The sequence below is a fragment of the Coccinella septempunctata genome, chromosome 1 (assembly GCF_907165205.1).
Source record: "Coccinella septempunctata chromosome 1, icCocSept1.1, whole genome shotgun sequence".
NCBI lineage: Eukaryota > Metazoa > Arthropoda > Insecta > Coleoptera > Coccinellidae > Coccinella > Coccinella septempunctata.
Genome location: NC_058189.1, coordinates 3,390,001 through 3,399,169, shown reverse-complemented (window position 1 = coordinate 3,399,169; position 9,169 = coordinate 3,390,001).

Below are 9,169 nucleotides of genomic sequence, written 5' to 3'. Positions count from 1 at the left end.
ATCGTATTTCTTTTCAGGAAAGAGCTTTTAACGTGAATTACACAGGAAAATGTTAAGAAAAAATCAGGCTTCAAAATCTACTTTAGAGATTCATTATTGCGTCACTAATTACCTCTACAGGGTGTTCAGAAATTCGAAGGAAATTGCAACTTTCAGTTCTACCCTGTATACCATCAAATTCAATTGAAATTCCTGCAAACTCGACATCCGGTGATAAACTAGATGATATAGGCTACAAATAGACAACGGAATGATCAAAATCGATGCACACCTTCAAAAGTTATTTCATAATGAATTTGGTGAAAATATTTCGGTTTTACTTTGTCCAGGAGTGTAATTTTCAATTTCGTAAGCACCAAGTGGGAGAGACAAAAAGAGAAATGAATTTCATCATATATTACCTCTAATAAGTGCTTTTTTTTTTATTGATTGAGAATAAACGTATTATGAAATGTAAGTTGTCATTAGGCCAATTAGTTATTGCTTCTCCTTTATGGAAACTCATTCGATCTTAATGGGGTAGATACTATAATATGTCAATTCAATCAAAAACGCATCTTTTCATCATCAGCTTCTTGAAATGTGTTTTGATCAATTACATTTGATGAAGAAAAGCTCTTCCCTTGATAATTTCAAAGGAACCTATATCAAAGAAATTCAGTATTCAATATTTTTCCTATTTTCTGATTCAGTTTAATTAAAGACTTCTCAAACTGATGCTGTACCATGTATCCTAAAGTTTTCACATTGAAAACAGAAGGATGAGAATTGATATCTGTGGAGATGCAGTCCCACGATGAAATTATATATTTTTTTCTATGAATATTATAAATTTCCGAGCTTTTTATTTCGATACTTCACTCATCTTTTTTTACAATACATATATTAGAATTTATGTAAAATTTTTGATCAGTTGAAAGATAGATATATAGATGTTCAGTTTTCCACTGTTCGTAATTTCAATATGCGTAGTCATTATTTCAAAAACACATCTTTAATTTCATATGATCTTCATTGAAATCATTGGTAGTTCGTCAGTTGATTTGTATAGTCACTACCCGGTAGGACTAACAATTACTTATATCAGATGATGAAGATTTGGAAAAAGAGGTCAAATATAATTTCATATTCGTTCAACAAAATCCAGCTGATCGTAATGAGTATGTACCGTATCGTAAATGAAAAGCATTTATTTTCATCGAAGCAATTAATTTCCAGTTGATGTGATGAAACCTCGGATACTCTCAACAATCTAACAATTCTAACATTTTTTCACAACAATAAAGTTCCAAATGAAAATACGACACAGCCAGATACCCCATTCCCAGGTTACCTGAAATAATTGGCCATAGAAGGTCATACAAATCGAGAACCAGTCTTCCGTATTGTCGATGGTTTTTATTAGAGGGACTGAATAGGTGATGATGCATTTACATTACCTACTTTCACGCTCATTGTTTTCATGAGATGTATGTAGAAAAATACTGGAAAGACTAAAATAATGTATCAGTAAATCTAGGTACCAGTTACATTTTAAACTTTTCCACACGAACACGAAATTTTGCCATTATTATTAATTCTACACACACAAAATAACCTCAGTTTTTCTCTATTTATGTGCCTTATATATAAATTCTTCGATCAACAAACGAGCGTACGAAAAAATTCAAGGTTCTATGTCTGCATGTAATTCTTTGTTCGAATCACTTCATCTTTTATGTTCCAAAAATGAAAATATGTAAACATAACATTAACGCACACAGGTAGAGGTTAATTCTTCCAACGTGGAAAAAGCATTTCTTTCATCGAGTTATCATGCTTCAAAATATGCAAAAATATTGTACTTTTATTTCAGAAAAATGAATAAATCACAGAGTCTCAAAATGCTCAATTCTCCATGAATATTGAATTGATACTGTCAAATACTTAATGAAAATCCATAATTGAACTGAAAAATCGAGTTACCAGATTCTGAACTTTCAAGATTCAGAATTCAATTAAAATAGTTGATGCTGGAAATCTTCTTCTGACAGATTCGAAAACGTTATTGAAAATGAAAGGATCCTCCTTAAATTTATGAATTTTTCAATGATCCTCAGTTGGTTCAAATCAAGAAAAGGTACCTTATTTTTTGTAAATAAGATTTTTGTGCGGTACTTTTTCTAGTTTGGTGTAATTATTTTACCATGGCGGAATGACGTCGGAATGATTTAGTAATATTCGTTCCTAATGAAATCTCTTTTTGAAATAAATTCGTTTCATTGTATAGGTACGAATGGGGCAGCAAGATCTGAGTCATTTTGACGGTAGCCTCGACGTCTATTTCCAAAAGTAATAATTTGTATTGTATGACAAAAAAAATGAAAAGAGGTTTCATCATACGCACGAGGATGTATTGATATCTAGTTAGTCTAGACCAGTTCAATGCATACAAAAAATATTGCGTTACCATAGCAACGAACAATAACTCATTAGAAATGTAGTGTGATGTTTGAGGTCAAAAAAGTAAAGCAGAGTTACGTAATAAACTAAAAGAAAGAAAATGTCCACTGAAATTGTGAAAATCGAAAGATTGGAGCATCGAGCCATAATCAAGTACCTGTATAAAAGGGTTAAGAGGTAACCAGATTTACGAAGATATGCTTAATACCCTTGGTGATCAATGTCCTTCGTATGCGACCGTGAAAAATTGGACTGCAAGCTTCAAAAGAGGTAAATTTTCCATTGAAGATGATGACCGATTGGGAAGGCCAGTTTCTGTGTCAGTCCCCGAAAATATCGATGCAGTACATGACATGATTTTATCAGACTGGTACATTTCTACGATCTAGAAACAAAGCAACAATCGATGGAATGGCGACACTCTGGTTCTCCAAGACCTAAGAAGTTTCGTGTCCAAAAATCAGCTGGGAAAGTTCTTGCTTCAGTTTTTTGGGATTGTTATAGAGTAATCATGATTGATTTTTTGGATAAGGGTAGAACAATAACCGGAGATTACTATTCCACATTACTGACCACTCTTCGGAAAAAAATTAAAGAGAAAAGACGCGGAAAGCTATCCAAAGGTGTTTTGTTTTTGCAGGACAACGCCCCTGCACACAAATCTCATGTTGCCATGCAATAAGTTCGTGATTTAGGGTTTGAATTTCTAGAACACTCCTTTAATTCACCAGATTTGGCTCCATCCGACTATCATCTCTTTCCTCAACTGAAAAATAGTTTAAAAAGTCGTATATTTTCTTACAACGAGGAGGTAATAAAAGCTGTGGAGGTCTGGTTTGCAGAGCAAGAAGAAACATTTTTTTAAAGGCCCAGGGACGCTGCAGGTTCGCTGTAATAAATGTATCCAATTAAGAGGAGAATATGTTGAGTGTTGAGTAGTAAAATATTTCGACATTGAAATTTTGTTTGGTTCTCTAGTAGGCTAAGAATTTTTCGATATATCCTCGTAGATATCATTATTTATGAAATTTTCGCATCACTCTCGAACATAATAGAATTTTCCTCATGGGTACATCATCGTCGAGTAGTTTTGGTCAAGGTGAGATCATATTTCACAGTCACATGTGGCTGTGAAATTTTAGTTGGTGTAGGATGCCCATGACGCAATCAATCGTCGGTTTTGAACGAGATGAATTGTAGGAGAACCAGTCGTATCCACGATAATACAGCATTCAGTCATAGTCCAAGGCCACTAGATAGGATATAATTTGTAATTACTATAACACTGAATTGAAGTCATTAGCGTAATGTCTAATGTGTTGTGAATTTTTTCATGCTTTTAGCGGATCTTTGTTGGAATCAGCTGCTATTGCGAATGGCGTTTCTACAAGTGGAACAAATTGAAATAAACTGCAACACCAAGGTCTTTCGCTATGATGATGCGAAATGAAGCAGTGATTGAATGTTGCAGGGAATGATTCTACAAGCTTTTACAAATTTAAAGTGTTTGAATGAAATGATCTTCAGAGTTTTTGGTACAGATTCGGCAAAGATATGGAGGTGCCCGAAAAAAAAATAGGTTATATATTGATATATTTGGTGCTGAAACATGGGCTCATACACCTCTTCTTGGACATGAGATGTCATGAATATATGAAAACTCTGAAATGGCCTTTTTCTACTTTTAATCTTATAATTATCCGCATTTCTCGTAGGCTTAGCCACATTGCAATATTTTTCGAAAAAAATCATCTTATTCCATTAGCCTGATTCGGGAAAATCTAGAAAAACTCCAAAACGGCTGGATCGATTCTGATCATTATCAATAGGCTAAAGGCTTCGTCCCAATCCTGAAAATCATCTAGATGCAGACATACGAAATTTCATGTTGATAGAAGAAAAATTGGGAAATGAAGCGTGTCCACTTTTTTCGAAAAATGGTCCTTACTCCAAGAAAGGTTTTTCCGATTCCCATCGAGAGGCTTCTTTGAATCCTGGCTACGCATCATTCTGACGAGTTTATATTTACAACTATAGCTTCAAAATTGCAACCTGTACACATTAGATCACACATGCACAGACACATAATATTTTTTTTACCTAATTTGAATATCTTTGAAAACGCAAGCGTTGGTTCTGTGTGTGTTATTGTCAATGAAGTATCGAAAGTTTTTTGAATTTTTTTCTAGTTTTTTCAATTTTCTACTGAACAACTACTGGTATATATATGGGAGATGATTCCCCAACATAACCCAACAAACACAATATACAGCAACTGTACATATACTGCACTACAAATGCCACCAGAATGCAGCACAGAGATTGCTGTACTGAAACTGCACAGTTTCTGTATTGATAATTCTGCATTTTCAAAACGCAGTTTTTGATGTACAGTAACTGCACAGTTTCTGTATTCATAATTCTGCATTTTCAAAATGCAGTTTGTGATGTACAGTGACTGCATAGTTTCTGTATTGATAATTCTGCATTTTCAAAACGCAGTTTTTGATGTACAGTGACTGCATAGTTTCTGTATTGATAATTCTGCACTTTCAAAATGCAGTTTGTGATGTACAGTGACTGCATAGTTTCTGTATTGATAATTCTGCATTTTCAAAACGCAGTTTTTGATGTACAGTGACTGCAGATTTTCTGTATTGATAATACTGCATTTTCAAAACGCAGTTTTTGATGTGCAGTAACTTCACAGTTTCTGTATTGATAATTCTGCATTTTCAAAAGGCAGTTTTTGATGTGCAGTAACTTCACAGTTTCTGTATTGATAATTCTGCATTTTCAAAACGCAGTTCTTGATGTACAGTAACTGCACAGTTTCTGTATTGATAATTCTGCATTTTCAAAACGCAGTTCTTGATGTACAGTAACTGCACAGTTTCTGTATTGATGATTCTGCATTTTCAAAACGCAGTTTTTGATGTGCAGTAACTTCACAGTTTCTGTGTTGATAATTCTGCATTTTCAAAACGCAGTTCTTGATGTACAGTAACTGCACAGTTTCTGTATTGATGATTCTGCATTTTCAAAACGCAGTTTTTGATGTGCAGTAACTTCACAGTTTCTGTGTTGATAATTCTGCATTTTCAAAACGCAGTTCTTGATGTACAGTAACTGCACAGTTTCTGTATTGATAATTCTGCATTTTCAAAACGCAGTTCTTGATGTACAGTAACTGCACAGTTTCTGTATTGATGATTCTGCATTTTCAAAACGCAGTTTTTGATGTGCAGTAACTTCACAGTTTCTGTGTTGATAATTCTGCATTTTCAAAACGCAGTTCTTGATGTACAGTAACTGCACAGTTTCTGTATTGATGATTCTGCATTTTCAAAACGCAGTTTTTGATGTGCAGTAACTTCACAGTTTCTGTGTTGATAATTCTGCATTTTCAAAACGCAGTTCTTGATGTACAGTAACTGCACAGTTTCTGTATTGATAATTCTGCATTTTCAAAACGCAGTTCTTGATGTACAGTAACTGCACAGTTTCTGTATTGATAATTCTGCATTTTCAAAACGCAGTTCTTGATGTACAGTAACTGCACAGTTTCTGTATTGATGATTCTGCATTTTCAAAACGCAGTTTTTGATGTGCAGTAACTTCACAGTTTCTGTGTTGATAATTCTGCATTTTCAAAACGCAGTTCTTGATGTACAGTAACTGCACAGTTTCTGTATTGATAATTCTGCATTTTCAAAACGCAGTTCTTGATGTACAGTAACTGCACAGTTTCTGTATTGATGATTCTGCATTTTCAAAACGCAGTTTTTGATGTGCAGTAACTTCACAGTTTCTGTGTTGATAATTCTGCATTTTCAAAACGCAGTTCTTGATGTACAGTAACTGCACAGTTTCTGTATTGATGATTCTGCATTTTCAAAACGCAGTTTTTGATGTGCAGTAACTTCACAGTTTCTGTGTTGATAATTCTGCATTTTCAAAACGCAGTTCTTGATGTACAGTAACTGCACAGTTTCTGTATTGATAATTCTGCATTTTCAAAACGCAGTTCTTGATGTACAGTAACTGCACAGTTTCTGTATTGATAATTCTGCATTTTCAAAACGCAGTTCTTGATGTACAGTAACTGCACAGTTTCTGTATTGATAATTCTGCATTTTCAAAACGCAGTTTGTGATGTACAGTGACTGCATAGTTTCTGTATTGATAATTCTGCATTTTCAAAATGCAGTTTGTGATGTACAGTGACTGCATAGTTTCTGTATTGATAATTCTGCATTTTCAAAACGCAGTTTTTGATGTACAGTGACTGCATAGTTTCTGTATTGATAATTCTGCATTTTCAAAACGCAGTTTTTGATATACAGTGACTGCACAGTTTCTGTATTTGCAATTCTTGATTTCAAAAATGGAGTATTTGATATAGAGTTAATAATAGAATCTAGAATAATAATTCATAGGAATTCCTAAAACTTAAACATATACCTTCTTCAAGAAGTTGAAAATTCGATTATGAAGGTTAAAGAGACATTTCATAAACAGATTTAATTCAATAATTGAAGACTCCGTTCATTACCAAAATATGGATTATACCCATGATAGAAGAATACTTCGTCGCACCATGGTGGTACCAGAATTAGCCAAATGATGGCATCACTGCTCTTGACGGTTGCGATCACAGGGTAGCATACACGTCTATTGCGGTGCAGCATACGCCAAACGATGGCGCCACCGGCGACGCATTACTCTATGTCCTCTATGTAACCAGCGTTTATAGCAGGCACGATCTACGCTGCCTCGACGATTGTCGTAGCTAACTCCTATGGTTCATTAATCTCCACCCCTAAGAGTAGGCTATGTCTCATTTAGCGTGAAGTCACCTTTGCGCTTACCGCAAAAATACTAAGTGAAATTGAAAATTTCTGATTTGCAGAATAGATTTTCTGTTTATAACTAGGAAACTTCTCTAATAGAATATTGTTTCGTAATTGCAAGTTTCGATATAGTTTTTACACAGTGACTGCTACATTTAAAGTGCAGCTACTGTATAGTTTGAGCACAGTGTCTATTGTATATAAAATACAGCTTGCTGTACAGTTCTTGCGTGAACAAACTGCATATAAAACACAGCTAACTGTACAGTATTTGCACAGTGACCACTGCATTTAAAGTACAACTTGCTGTACAGTTTTAGCACGTAACTGCTGCATTTGAAGTGCAGCTATCTGTGCAGTTTTTGCAAAGTGAATACTGCATTTAAAGTACAGCTTGCTGTACAGTTTTAGCACGTCACTGCTGCATTTGAATTGCAGCTTGCTGTACAGTGGATTGCGATGCCATCGCTGTTTTTGAAGTGCAGCTGTGGCTGTATGTCGAATGCAGTTTGTACTGTACAGTAACTGCAAAGTCCACCTGGACATATACGGTCCTTTTTTGTGCAGTTAATGCATTACCGTAACTGCAGTCAATTGAAGCAACGAAGTACAGTTTCAGTGTTTGTTGGGAAGGGTCCTGTAGCGTTCCTCGAACAACTGAAGAACAGAAGAATCATCACTTGGAAGACTGGACCTGGTCAATAGACCCTCCCAGTCAAAGGCAAGATTTGGCTACAATTAATTTACTACTGAAGGCATTTCTAACGACGAGGTTGATCCTCCAGTCTCCACCAAGATCAGCAGAAGGTTTTTGACGCAGAGATGATATTCCTTCCAGTGCAATTGAAGGACAAGTAATCTACCAGTAACTAATAACTTTACTCACTATGACAATACAGATCTGATTTGGCTTTTGAAGAGAGTTGTATTCAGCCAAAGTATCCAATTACAACATCAAATTACTTGAAAACGGCGCCTCAAAAAAGAAAATATGAGAAATATTTTTATTTTACAAAACGTTCAAATATTCATTAGATAGCATTCAACTTAGTTTCAAAAGTTGATTTCTTTGTATTTTTGGTATTTTTATGGTACGTAAAGGTCATAATGAGAAAACCGGAAGACGTGGGTGATATCTGATATCTGATACACACCCCACACACACACACCCCACACACACACACACACACACACACACACACACCCCACACACGCCCCACACACACACCCACACACACACATACACCGCACACACACACACACACCCACACACACACACACACACCGCACACACACACACACACACACCCACACACATACACACACACAGACACACCTCCCACACACCCACACACGCCCCACACACACACACACACACACACACACACACACACACACACACACCCACCCACACACACACACACACACACACACACACACAACCCACACACACACACACACCCCACACACACCCACACACACACACACACGCCCCACACACACACACACACACCACACACACTCACCACACACACACACACACACCACACACACACCCCACACACACACACACACACACACCACACAAAGACGCCCTACACACTTCCACACCCCACACAAACACGCCCCACACGCAAACACACACACACACCACACACACATACAAACACTCCCCAAGCACACACACACGTCCCACACACACACACTCCCCACACTCACACACACACACACCCACACACCCACACACACACACACACCCACACACCCACACACACACACAAACACACACCCACACACACACACACACACACCACACACCCCCCACAAACACGCCCCACACACACACACACACACACACACACCACACACACACA